We start from the raw sequence: 22,630 nt of genomic DNA on the forward strand, positions 1-22,630 counted from the left end.
TAAGTGGCTTAGAGGGGATTTCAGAAATCTTTTCTTTCCGCACCAAAAGGGTGAAATATGGAAAAGCCTGAGAGTGGGGTGGAGGCAGGTATTCTTGCAACATTAAAGAAGCAGCTGGATGAGCACTTAAAAGGCCAAGGCATAGCAGGCCATAGACCAAGTACAGTCAATTGGACTAGCTGAGTTTGCATAGACATGGTGGGACAAAGGGCCTGCTTCAGTGCTTTATGACTCAGGCTTAAATAGGGTTTTGACACAGTAGATGTAGTGGAGTGGTTTCCCTTACAGGTAGGCACTCGGATTAGACGGCATAATCTTAGAATAAAGAGTTGCCCAATTAGAACATTGAGGAGGAGGAATTTGTTCTCTTAAATGGTGATGAAGCTGTGGAGTTCTGCTGTAAAGAGGCTGGGTCATTAAGGAGTATTAAAAATCTGCCTCTCAGCTTTGAATTAGTGGAGGAAATCAAAGGATATGGAGAAAAGGCACAAAACTGAATTGAGGGCATCAGATCAGCCATAATCTCATTCAATGATGGAGCAGATTTGATGGACCAAATGGCCTATTTCTGCTTCTACATCTCATATGGATAGTATACACTGTGCACCATCGGTGGACGCAGCATATGGGGCATCATTCGAGCAGACTATTTTCCACTTGGTCAGCATTTCAGTTATCACTGAAAATCCTTTAGTGTGCTGCACATACACGACTTAAATCAAAAAGGCTCTGAGCAAAACCAGACAAGCTTAATACTGGGAATGCCACAAGAAAATGTCTGCCATCAATGAAATAGTGATAATCTACCAAACGACTAATGTTACACGTGGACACAACCAAACCTGGCCAGGGTGTACAGAATGTCCAAACAGAAACTCTTCTATTTGCATTTTTATGCTTTTCTGGTTTCTTGATCTTTCAAGGTAGTACAGAAAAGGAAGATCTAAATGTAGTCTTCAAGGAAAACAGGTTAGAGGAGGAGGATTAATTAAAGCTGGCAACATAGATACAATTTAGTCCGCACTTGAAAGGTTTGATTTTCTCTCCTTAGAATCAACTCTCCAGTCTACCTTTATAATGGATATTTCCTGTGCTGCAATTATACAGTTTTATTTATGGCAGTAATTTTAGTGACAAGTGAATGTTTACTGCAGCTTAGAAGTTTGTGCAGTTGGATTCATCAGGAATATGATCGTTGGAATTTACAAATGATAAGTTGACAGGTGAATACTGAAGCAAAATTTACTTTACTATCAGCAAGTTGATCAGCACAATATCCACAATTAGATATTTCCCCCCCCTAAGTGTATATAGAGACATGGGCATTCATCACATTCCTTTTTGAGGCCTATTATCATAAGATTACACAACTATTAAAACTTCAAGGAGAAAGTTAGGACTGTGGATGTTGGAGATCAGAGTCAAAAACTATGCCACTAGAAAAATACAGCAGGTCAGGCAGCATCTGAGAAGCAGGAGAATCGATGTTGAACATAAGCCCTTCATCAGGAATGTATCATCTAGTCAATGATAACTCCCAAGATATTGAGAGTGGGGATCCAGTGATGGTAATGCCATTGGAATCATGGAGCATGGTTAGATTACCTCTTGTTGGCGATGGACATTGCCTGATATTTATGTGGCACAAACGTGAGGTAACATCACAAATCACTTCGCAGACAGGACCCACATTCATCTCATGCACATACACAAGATGTATCTGATAGCTCTTAGCACTCTCTCACACATTGTGTCAACGTGTGTTTACCTCACATTATATTCTTAGTACACACTCACCAACCTCAGCACTAACTCTATGGCTGGAATTGTACAGGGAGAGACAAGCAGCGTGTCAAGGTGGCAATCACAGAATGGCTAATGGCTGGCCATGTTACAGTGTAGCACTGTGCAATGTCAGCAGCTTACACAGCAAACATGTTGCACGTGCTTCAAGCAAATGGCCTGTGTGAAAGTTAAAGGAGGCAGTCCTTAATGAGGTAAATGGGCACTATGATCATGAGGTACCACCAGTCAGCCAGGCACTTGGTGCCACAAGAATCCAGTCATGGGTCTTTGCAGTTAGCGTGTTGGGCTTTGGTCAGTCCTGCAGACCAAGATATGTCAGATTGCTGCAGAGACATCATTTGTGGCATGGGTCAATGTTTTCTGTACTGCGACAGAAGGATTAACTATATTGGAAGTGGATGGGACAGCAGGTGGTGGTGATGCATAAATAGGGCAAAGAGAGTGAAGTGTTCCCAGTGGATGTGAGTAGGAAGTGCAGAGGGCAGAAAAATTTAGTTATTAGGGAGCATGAGGTAGACAAGAGCCATTGAGTGGACATGATGCAAGCAAAGACAGCTGAAGTCCATGATTCTTGTTGTGATGTATGTACAGTGGCAGAATTTGAGTGAGTGATGGTCCTGAAAGTGCGAGGTAAAAGAGAGAAGATTAAATACGTATCCACCCAGAGTGTAAAAAACACTTTCTTTCATTATACATTGCTATGCACCCTGATCCACTCAGAGTGTAGCAATGACCCAGGTTGAATGTATTTGGTGTGGCCTCCTATAGTGGTCAGTTGGAAAAGGATAGCCTTCCTCCCACCAGCCTGCTCAAGATCTCTACATTCCTTACTGAAATGGGGAGCAAGTTTTCTTTTCCTCTGAGCCAGTTCCAAAAGGTTAAGACTCAGGTACCACAAAGTGAGAGGTCATTCCTGGTTTGCAACATTGGACATGTTTTGAAGCCTGGCTCCAAACAATCACGGCAGCAGTGGCAAGCGCATCCAAAAGCCCAATTGCATAATTAGTAAAGTACAGAGCAGATGACTATCTTGAATATAAAAAAAAGTCACGGAGCCACAGTAGAACAAACACAAATGGATCTCCCTTGATAGACCACCAAAATAAGAACATTTTACCTGGCACGTTTTGCAGCCAGCAATTAATACTAATTGAGACCATCATTTATCACTTTGAATGTAAAATTTAGATTATTCCACAACCTCATACATTCCTTGTTCAAAAAGTTAGAAGATCAGCCTGTTGCAACAAGGAACAGTCCTGAGGAAACATGACAATCTCGATACAGAAAAGGTATTTCCATTTGTTGGAAAGAGTAGCATCAGAAGACAGTTAGTAAAGAATTTCTGATGGTCATGAGTTTATTCACACATCTATCCCCAGGAAATGGAAGAGGGAGAGGGTCATTAATCATTTTTAAGGCACAGGTACTAAGTTTGCAGATGACACCAAAATTCATGACGTAGTGGACAATGAAGAAGGATATCACAGAACAAGAGGGCCTTTATCAGAAGCACTATGGATGGAGGAGTGGCAGATGGAGTTCAATTTAAACAAATGTTGCATTTTGGTAAAGCAAACTAGAGCAGGACTCATACAGTTAATGGTAGGACCCAGGTGAGTGTTGCTGAACAAAGGACTTGGAGTGCAGGTGCATAGCTCCTTGAAAGTGAAGTTGCACACAGACAGGATGGTGAAGGCAGTTGAAACACTTGCCTTTATTGGTCATAACAGAGTACAAAAGTTGGGCTATCACGTTGCAGCTGTATAGGACACTGATGAGGCTTTTAGAATACTGCATATAATTCTGGTCACCTTTTTATAGGAAGGACATAGCTAAACTTGAATGGGTGCAGAGAAGATTTACAAGGAAGTTGCCAGGTCTGGAGAGCTTGATATATAGTGAGAGGCTAAATAGGCTGGGGCACCACAGACTGAGGGGTGACCTTATAGAGGTTTATGAAACAATGAGGGGACATGGATAGCGTGGTCTTTTTCCTAGAGGAGGAGACCAAAACTAGAGGACATAGGTTTAAGGGGAAAGGAGACAGATTTAAAAAGGGACCTGAGGGGTAACTTTTTCATGCAGAGGATAATGCATGTATGGAATGAGCTGCCAGTAGTATTGGTGGAGATTAGTCCAGTTACAACATTTTAAAAAAAGGTGCCTGGATGGTCTTATGATTAGGAATGGCTTAGAGAGACATGGGCCAAATGCTGGTAAATAGGACCAGGTCGGATTGGGATGTCTGGTTGGTGCAGAGGAGTTGGACTAAAGAGTCGGTTTCCGTGCAGTATGACTAGATAAATTTTATAGAGTCAGTGTCTTATTAACAAGACTATCTAGGACAGAAAGGGAAGTAAACTTGAAGTCACAGTCTGATTAGTCATGCTCTTACTGATTGATAGAGCTAACAAAAGAGAACGAATGGCCTATATTCAAGGGCCCGCTCTTAATCCATACGTTCATAATATAGGTTGCTGAATGTAAAAATGTTTTATGTTTCATGTTTATAGAAGGAACAGAATCTTTCTTCGTTCATGGTCATTTTTGAAATTTTAAGAGAGTCCCTATATTGTGAAATTTACATATTCAAGGACAGCGAGCACTTTTGCAAATTTCATTAGATGCAGCATTTTTGTTGTTTTGAGAACTGTAAGCTTTTTTTCCTTCATCTGACAAGCTCCTGTGATCAGCATTTCTGCATCTATACATAAAAAGGGAAGGAGAAACACACACTCTCAGCTTCACCTTCTGCTAGGCTGGAGTTAAAAATCTGATCAAATGTTGTGCTTATTAGGGAAAGATTATTTCTTTAAAATTCCCCTCCATTTCAATCCGGAGTCAGGTTCAGTCATGACTATGCATTTAAGCTGCAATTTTCGCATTGCATCCCTGAAGATTTGGCTTTGTAACAAAGCCGCAGTTTTAAAGCAGCAATAAACTCAGGAATTATAATTGTGTCTGTGTAGAGAAGGACAGAGATCATTTGGAGATGCAGGTGCTCGCTCCCTCCAACCTCTGAATTATTAAAAATTGCAGACAGACCATGGCGGCCTTCAGGTCTGCATTTAACACTGTCCCCCACCTGCTGGACCCAAGTAGTAAATTGGCCACCTGCAGACATCCGCAAGGAAAACCAGTAAATCTGGTAAAGATGATAGCATACGGCCTCAAGTCATCTTGTATACCTCACCATGGATGTCCAGGACAACCAACATTTTCATGTCTAAATACTACAGATGATCCTTTCTGCACTTGGATATCCTCAGTTGATTCCCTTTAATTGTTCTTAAGTGACCACATTAGCAAACTGGATTGGCACAACCAAGTACAGGCGATTAGCCCTGCAGTCATCACCATCTCAACTCAGCAAAAATGACTTGTGGTGGGATGGAGCTAGGGAATTAACATGCATTCGAGCAGCATCATGTTTTTAAAGCACTTTCATGCTTTCAATCACAGTCTCAATGAAAATGGAGAAAAAAAAACAAGCCATTTCTGTTTTCTTTAAAAATACTTCTCTTCAAATTAGATTTTATTTAAATTATAATAATTCAATACAAAACAAATTTAATGTTTGTAAACTTCTTAGTTGATGAGATTGAAATCTTCAAACAGAATTCCGAAATTGATATCAATTATACAGTCTACAAACAGGGTCCAAAAAAAAACTATGATTGTAGAAAACAACATCTAAAATGTGGTTCCAGATAAACATTGCACTGTCATTTACTTCCACCACCTACAGCACAGCACAAAAGGGATTTAAGTGTCAAAAGAACATTAGAAAGCAGGTTGGTATCTGTATTCACTAAATGCTTGGCAACCTTAGGAGAAACACGGGTGAAACATTTTAAGCATAGAGCTTCAACAAAAACTCATTCAAATAAAAGGACACTGGTTGAAACATTTCATATCTGCAGATTTCCCATGAGTTTACTCCCAGTAATTCACAGGAAATAATGTTTTCCAGTGAGGACTGCACACTAAAAATTGTTGAACACTGACACAAGATTGTGTTTTAAATAATGATTGGGGACAAGCTGCAGGATTAATCGGCATGTGGAAATTACAAATTCTGATGACAATAAAATAAATTCCTGTTACAAATATACTGGGAAGACTACATGTGTTGGCAAGTCATGGTTCTGCCTGGTTTGGATTCTAGCTCAGAAGTAAATGGGAGCATTGGTAGAGCTGGACTTGGAGGATGTGCAAATGAAGCACTTATTGTGTTACTTATAAGCACTGGGAAGGTGGCTATAGATTCTGGAAGCGACAGGGGTGAGTGTGGTAGCAGCAGTTGTGTTGTGGGGCAGGGGACAGTCCCATTCACTCCACTTGATGTCAAGAAATAGTTGGACACACTGGATACTATCAGGGTATGCAAACTGACACCATTCCTGTCGGCATACTGAAGACTTGTGCTCTAGAATTTGCCAGACCTGTAGCCAAGCTGTTCCAAAACAGCTGCAAAACTGGCATCTAACAAACACTGGAAAATAGTCCAATGATGCCCCATTCATGTTCTGCAAAAGGCAACCCAACTCTTGACCTCATTACAGCATTGGTTCATGTTTGAATTAAAGAGCTAAACTTTCACAGTGAGGCAAGAGTGAAGCCCTTAACTTCAAGGCCACATGTGACTGTGTGTGGCATCAAGAGGTCTTGACAAAATTGGAGTCAAAAGGAATCAGGGAAAACTGTCTGCTGATTGGAGAGCCATACCTAGCACATAGGAAGATGGTCGTGATTTTTTTTTGGGGGTGGGGGTCAGTCATCTCTGAGGGAGATCTCTGGAGTAGTTCCTCCAGGTACTGTCCCACACCCAACCATCTTTAGCTGTTTCATCAGTGATCTTTCCTTCATAAAAAAAGGTCAGAAGTGCGGATATTCACCAATGACTGCATAAGGTGCAGCACAATCTGCGTCTCCTCAGATATTAAAGCAGTCTACATTCAAATGGAATAACTCCTGGACAATATTCACAGTTAGGCTGAAAAGCAGCAAGAAACATTTGTACCACAAATGTCAGGCAACAGCCTTCTCCAAAAAAAAAAAGACAAACTAATCATTGCCTCTTGACATTCAACAGCATTACCATCACCAAATTCTTCATTATCAGCATCCTGGAGTTTACCATTGGCCAGAAAAGCAACTGGACTGTACACACACACACACACACACACACACACACTCTCTCTCTAAGGGCAGATCAGAACCGAGGAATATTGTGGCAAGTAACTCACCTCTTCACTCCTCAAAGCCTGTCTACCATCTACAAGGCACAAGTCAGGAGTACGATAAAATACACCCCTGTACTCCCCACATGCCTGGATGAATGCAGCTCCAACAATGCTCAAGAAGCTTGACACTATCCAGGACAAAGCAGTCCACTTAATTGGCACCACATTCACACTCATCCAATCCCTCCACCACTGATGCTCAGTGGCAGCAGTATCTACAAGGTGCATTGCAGAAATTCACCGAAGCTGGTTAGGCAGTATCTTCCAAACACAGGTCCAATTCCATCTCAGAAGGCAACAGCAGCAGATACACAGGAACACCACTACCTGTAAGCACCCTCAAAGCCAGTCACCATCACAAATGTGGAAATATACCACTATTCCTTCAGTATTGCTGGTTCAAAGTCCTGGAACTTTGCTACACGATGCCAAGAGGGATATCTATAGTAAATGGACTGTAGTCAAGGAGGAAGATCACCACCACCTCCTCCAAGCCAACAAGAAGGAACAATAAGTGTTGGATCACATGCCTATTACATGACTGCCCCCATTTCAGGAATCAATTGCTATATCCTTTTTAACAAAAAACTGGAATCAATGGGTTTCAGGGGGCAAACTCTCTAGTGGTTGAAGTCACACCTGACACAGAGGAAGATGGGCGTGGTTGTTGGAGATCAGTCATCTCAGCTCCAGGATATGTCTGCAGGAGCTTTTCAGGGAGCATCCGAGGCTGAACCATCTTCAGCTAGTTAATCAATGATCGTCCCTCTATCATAAAAGGGTCAGCAGTGGGGATGTTAGCTGATATCCGCACAATATTCAGCACCAGTCACGATTCTTCACATACTGAAGCAGTCCATGTTCAAATGTAAAAGATCTGGACAATACGCAGTCTTAGTCTGATGTGGCAAGTAACACACAATGTCTGTCTCTTATTGGTGAAAGTCAATCTAACCACCACTCCTTGACATTCACTGGTGTTACCATTACTGAATTTCCCATAACATCCTGGGGGTTACCATTGACCAGAAACTCAACTGGACTCACCTCAAGTACAGTGGCTACAACAGCCGCTCAGAATCTAGGAGTACTGCAGCAAGCAATTCACCTCCTGACTCCACCATCTACAAGGCACAAGTCAGAGGTGTGATGGAATACTCCCCATCTGCCTGGACAGGTGCAGCTTCAGCAACATTCGACATTTGACACCATCTGGGACAAAGCAGCCTGCCTGATTGGCACCACATCCACAAGCATCCACCAACAATGCTCAGCATATATTGCTGTACCTACAAGATGCACTGCAGACAGACATTCACCAAAGATCCTCAGACAGCACCTTCCAAACCCATAACTACTTCCATCTAGAAGGTAAAGGGCATCAGATACATGGGAACACCACCACCTGCAAGTTCGCCTCCAAGCCACTTACCATCCTGATATCGAAAATAAATCGACATTCCTTCACTGTTGCTAGGTCAAAATCCTGGAATTCTCTCCCTAATGGCGTCGGGAGTCAACTCACAGCAGGGGCACTACAGCAGTTCAAGGCGGCAGCTCTCCACTATCTTCTCAACTAGGGACAGGCAATAAATGCTGGCCTAGCCAGCGACACAAAATCTCACAAATGAATATAAAAAATTCCTCCTTTTGGTAGGGACATTAATATTGCACACAGTATTAAAGATACCAAAGTCTTGCTATACTGCAAGACTTTCTTACTGTTATACACCATTCTCTTATACTAAATATGAACATATCATTGGTATTTTTACCCTCTATTGTTGTACATGCAAGATATGATCCAATTGCAAAGTTCTTCTCAATCTTTCCAGTCTCTCACCTTTCAACAAAAACAAAAACAACTCTGCTATTCCATTCTTCTTGGATTTTCCAGACAACATCTCCTTTTCCATTACCAACTCCTAAGGCAAACAAAATGGAATGCTCTTATCTACAAGAATGAGGAAGAATGCTGGAAGACATGAACTGAGCAGAGGGCAACCTGCATCTGTGTAAAGCAAGAGTCAAGCAAGGATTTCCCTTTACACTTTGCTAGTGCTAATGTAACATTTAATTCTACCCCTCCTCCTCCGACAGAATTTTTAAAACATTTACACTCCTATTATTTACAGTTACAAGGTTCAGACTTTCTCTCAAAGAAGAAATGGAGAGCCCTCAGACCATCAGATGGGTCTGAGATACAGCATGTCCGTGGTGAAGAGGTACCAGGTAAACTGAAAATTTTGAAACCAACACGTTAGTGTTTATTAATAAAAGGAGCAATCGAATTGCTTTCGTGAGGAGTTGCGAAGTTTAGTATCAATGCTGTAGAAGATTGCTTCAACCACACCTGGAGTAATGTGTGTAGTTTGAACTCCTTACTTTACGAAAGATCTTATTACCCTACAGGGAATGCAAAGAAGAGTTATCAAATTTGTTCCCAAGATAGGGGAATTGTCCATGAAGAGAGATTGGGCAAACTGGACCTATATTCTCTAGAGTTTCAAAGAGTGAAAAGTGATCTCACTGAAACCTACAAAATATTTGAAAGGGATGGATAAGGTATATACTGACAAGATATAATTTTTATTTCCTCAATCTCAGAATACAAAAGTTAATGCATAATCATCTTTTATTTAGTGAATGCCACTGAAGAGTTAAATTTTGTTGGCATGTACTGTCCACAATGAACCTCAGCTTGTTAACTATAAATGCAGTAGTGAAATATATTCGAGGTATTTCATATAAAACTCTCAAATCCACACATTTAGATCATTGTACAAATACACATAAGGAAAACATGACCTATTAACCCTGTTAATAAGACTCTGAAAACTGAGAAAGAAGTCTCAGCTAAGAAAAGAACAAATCTTCCAATTACTTATGCTTCCGAAGCAATTTAAAGCTCCTACTATATTGAGCTTAAATCTGCAGTGCATGTTCAAGCTTCTAGTTTAAGTCTAATCGGAGGGCAAATCCCAGCATGCTTAGCACAATTTCTTATTTTGTAAAATGTTGTCATTGACATATGGGTATCTTAAGAAAACATTTAAATGCAAATGTTTAACAGATTTTTTCATTAATTCCCCTCCCCAAATATTTAACATTGTTTTAATGATTTGTTGCCATAGCAACCCAACGTCAGGCAACCTTCTATCATATGATCATTCTGGGCCCCATAGGCACACTGGGAATTGTAGTCTTATTTACACAGAATCTCAATTTCAGTTAGACCAAATCTGACAATGTAGGTGATGTTGCAACAAAGATTAGGCAGACCACCAACTGACAACTTTCAAAGTTACCACTAGTGCAAATATAAATGAACTGTTGTGACTATTAATGACACATTGCTCTGATAGGAGGACAATTCCAGCCACTAATTGCATCCAGAGTAGATTTAGGAAATTCAAATTAATTTGCAAATATCACATTTATAATTGAAAAGTTCTTCTGCAAAAGTGCAGCAGCATAAGAGATGTTCACTTTTTGATACCTATACCTTGTAATTAGATTTATTATGTAGTCCTGCAGTACCCACTGCCTGCTTGGGGTGAATGTAAAAGATCCAATGACTTGAAGAACAGGGGAGATCATCCTGTTGTCTTAATCAATACTCATTCCTCAGAAAACAAACAAATTACCAGTATCAATATCTTATCGTTCTTTGTGGGAAATTATTTTATGTAAATTAGCTGCTACATTTCTTACAGTAAACAATAACGACAAAGTAGTTAATTGACTGCAAAGTGCTTTGAAATGTTCAGTGGTCATGAAAAGCATTATACAAGTGGAAATTTTTAATTCTTAAACCTCCAAATAGTCCCAACATGACAAGTGTTAATGGTTATTGGATTAGCAATCCAGAATCATCAGCTAATGTTCAGGAGACATGGGTTTGAATCCCACCATGGTAGATGGTAAAATTTAACTCAATGGAATCCGAAATAAATAATGACCATGTCACCATTCCAATGGTCATAAAATAACTGAGAAGGAACGTCACTGTCTTTATCTGAGCTGGCCAAAAGCAATGTGATTGACTCGTTGCTGCTATGGCAGCTAGGGGTGGGCAATGAATATTAGCCTACATAATAAGGCAGAAGTGGGTACTGCAGATCAGGAAGGGCTACACAATAAATCTAATTACAAGATATGGGTATCAAAAAGTGAACTACTAGCTGAAATCACAAGGTATTATTTTTAGATGTCACAAAATGGCAGGAGAAGAGGTAACCAATTTTCGCATCATGATTAGCGGTAATGTAAATAACACAAAAATGTCTGCAATAATTATCAAAATAACAAGTTATACATATGGATTAACGAATCATTTCAAAGATGTTTACATTAAAATTCTATAACTGGGTGAATAAAAAGGCCTCACTAAACAAAATTGGTTGCTTGGCTGCTGATACATATGTCAAGCTGCTCTAAAGCTACTTTGTGTTCCTGCACAATTACTTCCATTGCAAAACATCCAAGAGTGAACACATGAAATAACATGTCCTTGACATAGTGAATAAAAGAAAAATGCACAAGTCTCAGTGGGAAATCTTCCAGTAACTTCAGAATAACTGATAAAGCAGCATTGGTACACCACAGAACATGTCCCATAACCACAACAGGGCACTCGTGAGCCCCACAGTACTTATTCACCCCCACATAATCCTAATGTTATGTGCTAATCTCAAACTGGAAACATCAGGCAAACAAACAACTGCTATAGTTCAGCCAACGACATCTCTAACCTAGGTCTGTGCTGACATACTTTCATACTTGCTTTCTCCAGAAAGCATGAAAAATAAAGTGTCTCATCTGCAATGGAGATCCCATTCAACAGGGGCTACATATATTAGTTACAGAATGGAGAGGATTAAGAAATTCCTCTGTAACCATGATTGACTTCGTATGTAACCATCCCCTACTTCTCCACCAAAGTGAAATGAATGATCATCCTGGCATTTACTCAGCATGTTGAGTGAATCGACTAACTGCAAAACACAACTACTTCTCATTCATTGACTGACATTTTGGTGTCAACAGATACCCTGAACAGTATGTGTCCTGTGGACCTTTGAACTCTACCATCAAACTCAAATGGGGATAAGAGACCTTCATGAGGTGGGAAACACTCAAGTGTGATTTTCTCCAGGGCAACCAATTAAGGACAGTGGAAGTGCTGTCAAAGCCCATCTGGTCCACTGAAAGGTTGATGTCTTCAGGTAAGTTATATACCCAACACCTGACAGAGCCTGAAGGCAGAGGCAAGTTCCCAGTTTACCTGTTAAATGGCCATGATAGGATTGATCTGGCCATTTTAATAGTCCTGCAGATGCCACTCTCTCCTTAATCCCACAAATGGAAAAATGTCAAGGTGCGGATTGAGACACAGAATTAGCATGGAGTTGAATGTGAAATTTCCTGCTTGTTTGTCCTTTTCCGGATCCTGACGAGGGCTAAACATCCATGCCTCTCACTCAAAAGGCAATATTCAATACCTTGTTATACTTCACTTCAATGCTGGACATTTTATTTCTCTATTTTCTAAGGCCTTGTGATTAAAGACTCTGTACCTAGATACCTTTGTACCAAAGATGATGTTGTAAGTGGCAACATATGAACTTTTCACTGTATTAATTGCTTATGTGACACTAAAGCTAATTCAATTCATTCATTCAAGTATGCAAAATTAATGTACTATATTGTCATATGTAACATTCTTATATTTTATTAAAAGTGCAGTGTATTGGTAGAGTTTATTTAAAAAACAATTTATGTTTGTTGGTTTGATAGATTCATTACTCAAAAAGTAATATAGAATTAGAGAAAATTCCAAGTCAGAAAGCTGTATGTTCAAGTCCCACCCTACAGACTTTTTGTTTATTGAGTCAGAACCAATGGAGGTTCCATATTGTGACTAACAATCATCTGGCAATGTGTGCTCTGATTTTAGTCAACTGGTAGCTGGAGAAGGAGTTTATTGTCCAGTCAACATCTTGCAATTTGTTGATCAGGTGAGACAGATAGAGAGAAAAAGACAGACAGAGACAAAGACAAAAGAGAAAACACTTCAATTTTGAATTGTCCTCTATTTAATTTTAAAATTTGATCAGCGATCCAATGAACATTAGGGAGGGGGACCCCTTCCACACATTATAACCATGGTCATAGATAGGGTCAGGAAAGCGGGAAATCATGTACCTCAAAGCCTCTACAACCAGAAAGTTTCACTCTGAATTCATCAACAAACATTAATAGGCTTTCAAATACCCACAACTTGCTCCTGGGCAAACAATCAGGACAACTGTGATCCCATCTCCAGGAAAACTGCCTACAGGAAGAATGGTGCAGGCCAGCAGATGGTATGAATTTTCATGCCTCCTCACCTCCAGACTCTCCCTCATACTGTTCAAAATTCTGGAATTAAGTGGGCAGCACAGTGGCTCAGTGATTAGCACTGCTGCCTCACAGTGCCAGGAACCTCTGTTCGATTCGAGCCTCGGGCAACTATCTGTATGGAGTTTTGCACACTCTCCCTGTGCCTATGTGGGTCTGCTCTGGTTTCCTCCCAAACTACAAAGATGTGCAGGTTAGACAAATTGGCCAAGCTAAATTGCCCATAATGTTCAGGGATGTGTAGGTTAGGTACATTAGTCAGGGCACATGTAGAATAGTATGGGAATGGACATGGGGAGGGGGAATACTCTTCAGAGGGTCGGTGTGGACTTGTTGAGCCAAGGGCCTGTTTCCAAATTGTAGGGATTCTATAAAGAAAAATGTAGTAAGAAAATCACGGTTGAAATAGCAGTGCAGTAGGAGTGCTGAACTCTTGTAGGTCGTCTCTTTCAAATTAAAGCACGGCACTGTATGCCCTCGAGCCGTGAGGGAATCTTGAACATCAAGGAAGTAATCCCTAGTGTTGTGGATGTCATGCTGATGAAGCATATTGCTTTGTTTTGGATAGTATAGAGTTTTGAGCACTGTTTGAGCTCACCCTAGTATCCCATCACACTCCTATCTTGTGCCTTGTTGATAGTTGATGAAGCTTTGGGAAATTGGGAAGCAGGTATTTGTCCTAATCCATTTCTGGTCAACAACAATCCCTAGGATTCTGATAGCAGAGGTTTCAGCAATGGTTATGCAGTTGTCTGTTTAGGCGATATCCTTAGACTCTGTACTATTCGAGTTGATATTGGATTGGAATTCCTCCAACTGGACTTCATGAAATATTAAAAAGAATCTCAAAACAAATGGACATAGTGCTGTAAACAAAACCCTCAGCAAAAATACATGGATTAAATTCAGGCAGTGACTCATTATTGCTTCTATGATCCTTTAGCATTGAGTAGGGAAATAGATAATTAAATCTTTGTCCACCTGAGGGCCAAGTGCTGCATCATCACCAGACAACAGGAGAGATATTTAGACCCGTGGTGAACTGATCATGTTGACTGGACTGGTTTCTCCATGAAAAAATGCTATCCTTTTTCCAATGATCATGCTTGGCTGGAGTGTGCACGAAATACACAAAAGATGATTTGGTCTCAGACCTCCTGAACAACAGGAAAATATTTGAAATGGCTGTGAAATGTTGATGTGAAGCTCTCAAAAAAAAAGGGACCGAAACTGAAGCAACTTACTGCAGGAAGAAGCATCAGGTACGGTCAGTTTCACTCAAGGCTACAATCAATGCTGGATGGACCAGCCATGTTGAAAAATCACAACAATCCTGGTCTGGAAGGGTCTACAATCAGGAGGGTCAGGAACATTGTTTGCCCATGGACTTACAGTTCTCACTGGAAAGACCACTTGTTTGGAGGATTATAAGATATCAACCAAATCTAAGACATGAGGTTTAGCCTGTGGTTTCTCAAAGCTCCCCCCACCCCCTCTCCCTCATTAAGTTATGGTGACCGCATACTCTGGGTGGGAGCAGAAGTTGTATTTTGAAAGGATTGCAGTTAGAAGAATCAATTGAAGTGTTGTGTCCTTTAGAGTGTGTTTTTTAAAAAAAATTAGGGTGTCAGAGGATGTTGTTTTAGTAGAAAAATCAAGTTTGTACTTGAACCGAATCCTGTATCCATGCAATCTGTTCTCTTTAAAATTCTGAAGTCCAAAAGCCATACCTCATCGCCTATCAGGGAAGTCAAACAGGAAATAATCAATGGCTTCAAAAGGAAATTTGTTCAGCACTTGAAGAGATAAAGGTTATGTAGATAGCACACAGGGACTGGGACTATCTAGATTGCTCTGGAGAACCAGAACGAACTCAGTGAGCTGAAAGACTGCCTTCTGCCATACAATAACATTGTAAACCAGCTCCAAAAAGGGAAGTAAAATCATGTTAGTACTTTTACAAAAAAAAAGATCCTGATTTGTTAAAGTTTAGATTCCTGTTATATACTTCTCAACTGTTAGCATTTACAAATTGAATTATTGTAATATAGATGCTAAGTATGGTGCACTTTGCTTATTTTCTATTCAGACCCAGCTTGAATCTCCTTAAAAGTTGCCAGGAATTGATTTTGGAACTGGAACTAAAATTTAAAATGGTTACCTACCCTGCGCTTATCTTGCTGTAGTGCTGGCCTATCTGCAGTTTTCTCATGCTGAACTTGCTGAGGAAGCAGGTCCTGCTGCTGGAAGACAAGAATAAATATCTCAGCATTTGCTGTAACTTAGCGCTACCTCTGTATAACACTGAGTCATGAAGGCAAGAGATTGTAGCTTCCATTTCCAGTCCCTCATCAAGGAAGCAGATGCCAAGCAAAGTAGTAAAATGCTAAATTAGGACTAGTGGCTTTGAGATAGATGTTGAGAAGAAAATTCCTACCAGCTCACGTAGTCACCCTCCATGTTTAATGAAGTGACTTTAGAATAGCTGCCTGTACTGTGGGCAAGAATAGGATTAAGCTTGGCTAATGGGCACAGCTGCTAATAACACTTGACAAACATGAAAAACAATTTGTCATCATACTGCAATTGAGAGCATAGCATTCCAAAGATGCAAACAAAACATTTTCCATAAAATTCACATCAGCAAATGACCAAAAGTTTGATCAAAGAGAATGCTTTTGAGATCCTTATAAGAATAATGTAGAGGGGAAATGGATGAGGTGAATCGGGAGACAATTCCAAAAAGATTAATGTCCTATCAGCAGAGGACACAGTGAACAATAACTGAACAATTAAAATCAGGGATACACAAACATCTGAATTAGAAGAATACAAAGTTATAGGGCTGGAAGGAGAATATGGGAAAAAGGACAAGGCTATGGAATGCTTTAAAAAATTTAAAAGTTCCCATCGTTGTTGAGATATGGCTTAACCAGAAGCTGATCAGTAAGCATGAGTAAGATGGAGGGGTCATTGGGATTAAATGCCATAATGAGAGATGGTAAACAGATGGATGATTTCAAAGACAGAATATAGGAGACCAACAAGACATTTTAAAATAAGCAAACCTAGGAGGTAACAAAGTAAGACAGTTTCAACAGCAGATAAGGAGAGTCAGGGCAGAGCTTGATGTGACAGGGCTGGAAGTAGGCATCTTAATGGTAGGCTTAACATACGATGAATGGCTGAGGATCCTGGGATTGTATTCATTAGAGTTCAGAAAGTTCAGGGGAGATTTATTAGAAACAGAAGGTAATGCATGGCTTAAAAAGGGTGGGAAGCTGGGAATTTGTTTCCATTAGGCAGGGAGACTAGGACATGTGGGCACAGCCTTAGAATTAGAGGGGGTCAATTTAGAATGGAAATGAGAAGACATTTCTTCAGCCAGACAGTGATGGGCATCTGGAATTCATTGCCACGGAGCGCAGTGTAGGCTGGGATGGTAAGTGTCTTCAAGACAGAAATGAATACATTCTGGATCTCACAAGGAATTAAGGGCTCTGGGGAGAGTGCGAGCAAGTGGAATTGAAATGCCCATCAGCCATGATAAAATGACGGAGAGGACTCGATGGGCCGAATGGCCTTACTTCCACTCCTAAGTCTTAATGATAGTAGTCAAATATGGTAGCAGAATTGTGAATGGTTTGATTCAGTCTCAAACATTTGAGGGCCAGAAACAGATAGACAACACAAATGGGCGGCACAGTGGCTCAGTGGTTAGCACGGCTACCTCACAGCACCAGGGTCCCAGGTTCAATTCCATGCTTAGGTGATTGTCTGTGTGGAGTTTGCGCATTCTCCCCGTGTCTGCATGGGTTTCCTTTGGGTGCTCCGGTTTCCTCCCACAGTCCAAAGATGTGCAGGTAAGGTGAATTGACCATTCTAAATTGCCCATAGTATTATGTGCATCATTCAGAGGGAAACGGGTCGGGGGGGTTACTTTTCAGAGGGTCGGTGTGGACATGTTGGGCCAAAGGGCCTGTTTCCACACTGTAGAGAATCTAATCAAGAAATAGATGACAGCAAGAACAGAGGACTAAAAATAATGCTGTTGGTTTTGTCAGTATTTAAATTGGAGGAAACTTCTGTTCATCCACTATTGTATGTTGGGCAAGCAATCTCGCATTTTATAGAGACAATAGAAGGAGATATGATGTAATCAGGCAGTTTGGATTCTGGAGTGGGCGGGACGTGAACCCAGGAAGGATCAAAGAGGGATGAAAAGACGCAGCCTTTTGTCAATGTGCATGTAGAAATAAGTCCTAAGAGGGCCCTCCTGTGACACAATGGTAGTGTCCCAGACCCTGGACTGAGGGGCCTGGGTTCAAGTCCCACTTGCTCTAGAGGGGTGCAATAATATCTTTTCAACAGGTTGAATTTTTTTTAAAATCCAGAAATAGATACTATGATTGAAATAACAACATGAGGAAACATGTAGAAGGGACACCTAAGGCCCACACTGCAGGAAAAGAAGCCAATGCATGTGATTTTCTGGCTATAGCCAATTTATTAAGAATGGAACCAACTAATTGCAATCCCAACCTGCTGGATAATAGTGAAGAGCCACTGGATGAGAATACCCATTCAAGTGGGGTATAAGCCAATGCTCATTGAATTAACCCCTTGCAAAAATGCAGGGAAAGAGGAGAATATAAAAAGTCCTTGGTCCTTATTTCACACTGTCCTTACATGCTACGGCATTGCATTAAAGTATCAATAGCTGGGAAACTTTACTCAGCAGGGGACAGAATTACTCAGTCATTTATTCAGGTGATAGGACTATTGTTCCTCTCTGCCAGAACTGTCCAATTCAGCTTCCAACGCCAGCTTTTTAACTGTCCCAAATTGCCTTTTGAAAGTTTCCATGGAATCCAATTCAATCACCTTTTCATATAATGCACAGTAGATTTTAACTACTTGATGAAATAATCTTTGTTCGCTACTAGGTCTTCTGAGAATGCCTTTAAATATATGACCTCTGCTTCCGGACCCAACTGTCAGAAAAAAAGTCTCTCCCCAGTTGTTCTCAAAATCCCTCAATTCTGAATATCTGTTACATATCCCCAGTCTTGTCTACTTGGCGGAAGTCCTAGCTTCTTCTATCTTCCAAGTAACTGACGTCCCTCATCCCCAGTTCATCTGGTACTTCCCCAGTGTACCCTCTACCAGCCTGTGTTGTCCTTCCTATGTAGTTTGACCTCAAAACACACAATGACCAAGGCTTAGGTCTACAAAGGTTTAGCACAATTTCATTGATTTTGTATTCAAATTTCCTTATTTTAAAACGCCAGTCTTCATACACATTTTTAGGTAAGTTGTCAACTCGCTCTGCCACCTTCAAAGATTTGTGAATATGTACTCAGGAGGTCCTTTTGTTCTTGCATGCTAGCTCTTCAAAGCAACACCGTTCAGATTATACTACCTCTTCTTTTGTTCCTCTCAAAGCTAATCACTTCATACATACTCACTGCAACTGCATCTGCCACATGTCTGCTCATTTCACTAGTCCACTGATGTCCCCTTGAGCTATGACTGTCCAGCTCACTATTTGCAACACTTTCAAGTTCCGAATCACCCACATGCTTCAAACTTGAATTCCCACAGTCAGTACAGCTTTTTATGTATAAAGAAAAAGCCACTAACATATTACCAACCCTTATAGATCCCACTGCATTCTTCTCTCAAATTAAAAATACATTTATTCACCTGTTTCCTAACTCTTAATATTATAAATTATGTACCAATGGTATTATAGTCCCTGTAATGCAATGTGTTTCTATTTTCTGAAGAGATCTGTTCTGATTTTACTGTCTTTTGAAAGAGCACATTTATACCCATCTTCTGAACCACCTTTGTAGTCCTCTCTCCAATTTCAAGACAGAATCCAATCAACTTTCACAGATATAATTTGGCTTTAAGAAATTCATGCTGGTTGCCAGTTATTGCTTTTCCAAGTGAGAATTAAATATCCCCTCTGGGGTCTCTGGTAGTTTTCCTTCACTAATGTTAGACTGATTGACATGTATTTGCCAGATTTACTTCTCTCTTCCATTGTTGTAATATTTGCAATTATTCAGAATGAAAGACTGCAATAGAGCCACAATGATTCCCGCTCAATCTTCTCTAAGTAACCCAGGATACATCTCCATTAGACCAGGTGACTGCCCACTGCTCACAGTGCTTATTCTATCCAATATACTCTTTTCCTCTTTCTTACTGTGACATTAACTTCATTCTCTACTCCTACAAAGACAGATGCAAAGTACTGATTTAGCACCTCAGTCACACCCTGTTTCCACAAGAAAATTTTGTTTGCCTCTAATTAACTGACCATTCTTTGGATTATTTTAAAAATGTGGAGGCTCTCTTATATCAAACATGCATTTCTTTCTCACATTCACTCTTTATCATCCTTCACGTTTTCCATATGCTTTCTTTTTCTCTGCTACAACAAGTTTGAGTTTAAATCCACTTCCAGAGGACAAGTTAACCTCTACAAAGTGGATTGGTCCCAATCCTATTCAAGGACAATCCATCCAATCCGGCTTGTGCCTAAACAAAAAAGCTCAACTGCCACAGTGGTGTTCTAAAGTTTCCAACCACGAGAAAGACTACAACTGGAGGAAACCAGGTCTGCCCCTAACAATTTCCCATTTTCCTACTAAAACAGAATGACAGAGAAGTTAATAATCAAATCTAAATATTCTGGTTCACCCAATTTCTCCCAAACTTTGTGCCTCTCTGGAATGAGAGTGCACCTTACTTTTCTGGAGCTAGAATTATTATTCTCAAGTATTTACAATACAACTACAGATTAAAGATTAAACTTTTACGATATTCACTATATGCAGTTGCAATTACTGTGACTAGTGAATACTAAAAATAATTGATTGATTTTGAAATGCTGAGGATGGAAAATGGCTATATGACTGAAAACTCATTTTAACTGTAACAGTCATCTCTTTCCCTGACTAATGATATTCAAATAGTTACTAATCCTCAGACAGATAGGTAGAATTTTGATTTCCACACAAGTATAAAAAGGGAAAAGGTATATCAAGATAAAAACTGAGTAAAATATGAAGTTTGATCCTATTGATGATGTGGATAAAAAGAAAATGTTTATCAAGCAATGTCTCTTGAGGTTTTCCCTGACAAGTGGAAAGGGAGTCATAACATAATACATTACACATTTACCTAAAAAAAAAATCACTTTTTCAAGAAGGTAAATCAGATGAGCTACAGCATAAACAAGTAATGGTATATTCTAATATTCTCAGATCAAATTCCCTCCAAATTCCTCAACATTTGCTTTCCAAACCCTTGAAGACACTTAGCCCTCTCAGATAGTGATGAAGGTCTGATGTAGAGCTTTTGCCTGAAATGCCGATTCTCCTGCTCCTCGGATGCTGCCTGACTTGCTGTGCTTTTCCAGCACGACACTCTCAATTCTGATCTCCAGCAGTTGCAATCCTCACTTCATCCCACTCAGATAGTAATATCAAGGGTCAGCAGTACTGTAGAGTCACTATAATAGAGTTTTCAATGGCTTTCTTTGATGGTTTAGAGGTGCATGTCTGAAAACAAACATTCTCTCCTCTTGTAGAGGAAATAGCCTCCTACCCATCAAACAACAGCAGTCAAAAATCACAAAATTAGAAGCTGACAAATGGGAAAATCTAGAAACCTACAGCATATCAATTGCGCAGAGTACCCTGTACAATTAAGCCGTGCCAACAATGCTACACATTCTGTTAAACCAGCGTCTTCAGATCTCCCCAAAAAAATAAATCCCTTTCGGAATTACATAACACTGCAGTCCTGCAGCTCTCTAAAAACAGATCAGAATAGTAACAGCATACATGAGTTGTTCCCAAGGAATAATACATTTCCTATGCATATAACGTAACTGAACTGTGATAAACTGCAAGCAGACAAATTTTTACATGCAACTAAGCTTTCATGGCTGACAGTTACACTAATGGCCTTGACCAGATTATTCTTGAGAATAAAAGGAATAAATCAACAAAGTAAACGTCAGTTTATATGCCATTCCAAAAATGGAGAAACATCTGAAGAAACATAAACAAGATAAGTTACGTTATGAAATTCAGTCAAGCAAATTCAAACACCTCCCAAATCCCATCATATTCATTAAGGTTCCATCATAAACACTGCAGATTTATTCTTTCAAATGTAACTTACTTTCACTACAAATTCAAGAGATGCTGTATTGCAATTGCTGGGCAAAACCACTTGCACTTGCTTACAGCACAATACAAAATGAATTCACCCCCAATGCACAGGGTTCGATGTCACAGCAAACACAAACCTTAGGAAGGGCACCTGAAGAAGCCCCCTCCCTATGGACAGGGGCATCTTTAAACTGAAATGAAAACACCGTTAGAAAACCATACGCAGCAGATTTTACCACACGATGCTGCATCAAACTGCGCGAGGCGGGGGGGGGGGGGGGGGGGGAAGAGAGAATGAAGGGGGCAGGGAGGTGATAGAAAAGACTGCAGCGTTATATAGGGACAAGGCAATGTCCAGCAGATTCAACACTTTAACCCACCCCTTTAAGGAAGAGGGGGTGTCGTTACGTGATGTAAACATTCACTCACGTTGTTGGACCACTAGTTACTGCACTGCCACTGCTTGTCTCCCCCCGCCCCGCTCTCTTGTTGTCTCCGCATCATTTCTTCTCCCTAAAAAGAAAGCAGAAAATAAGCAGTATTCAGAAGTTGCGGGCTGGAAACCCACCTGCACACAATTGTTACATTCACAGTATCGCCACTCTTCCCGCCGCGCCTCCTTATTGACATTCTCACATTTGTTGCAAGCGGAGCGGCGCCGCCCACCCGCCTTGTGACGTCAATCCCGTGGCCTAAGCGCTCCTCTGTTGGTCCATTCAGCTGTCCATCAACCTCGTCTCGTGGCAGTGACGCACTTTGAAAACAAAAACACGGTGGGGCACGTGACAGCCTTCAGCTGCCATGGAAACTTCCAGGGATCGGGACCCAAATTACCGTAATATATCGTGCCATCGCGCACCCTCTCCCCTGCAACCAACCACAGGACATTACCCACCACTCAATCCCCTCATCACCTGCCTGTGGTGTGGCAAGTCGGATGGGTTAATGCAAAATTATTCCAGTATGATGTTATTATAA

The 22,630-nt window shown here is 40.5% G+C and overlaps 1 long non-coding RNA gene across 1 annotated transcript in view; it reads right to left on the bottom strand.

Moving 5' to 3' along the window:
- The window catches only part of LOC132828336 (uncharacterized), a 60,365-nt gene extending 38,085 nt beyond the window's left edge, over window positions 1–22,280 (bottom strand). Inside the window, exons 1-2 of the long non-coding RNA XR_009646109.1 lie at window positions 22,082–22,280; window positions 15,623–15,700 (exon numbers count right to left, since the gene is read on the bottom strand). This is a non-coding gene — a long non-coding RNA (uncharacterized LOC132828336). The remainder of the gene's footprint in view (window positions 1–15,622; window positions 15,701–22,081) is intronic.
- Between the last annotated feature and the right edge of the window lie 350 nt (window positions 22,281–22,630).

Source organism: Hemiscyllium ocellatum, chromosome 26 (assembly GCF_020745735.1).
Source record: "Hemiscyllium ocellatum isolate sHemOce1 chromosome 26, sHemOce1.pat.X.cur, whole genome shotgun sequence".
NCBI lineage: Eukaryota > Metazoa > Chordata > Chondrichthyes > Orectolobiformes > Hemiscylliidae > Hemiscyllium > Hemiscyllium ocellatum.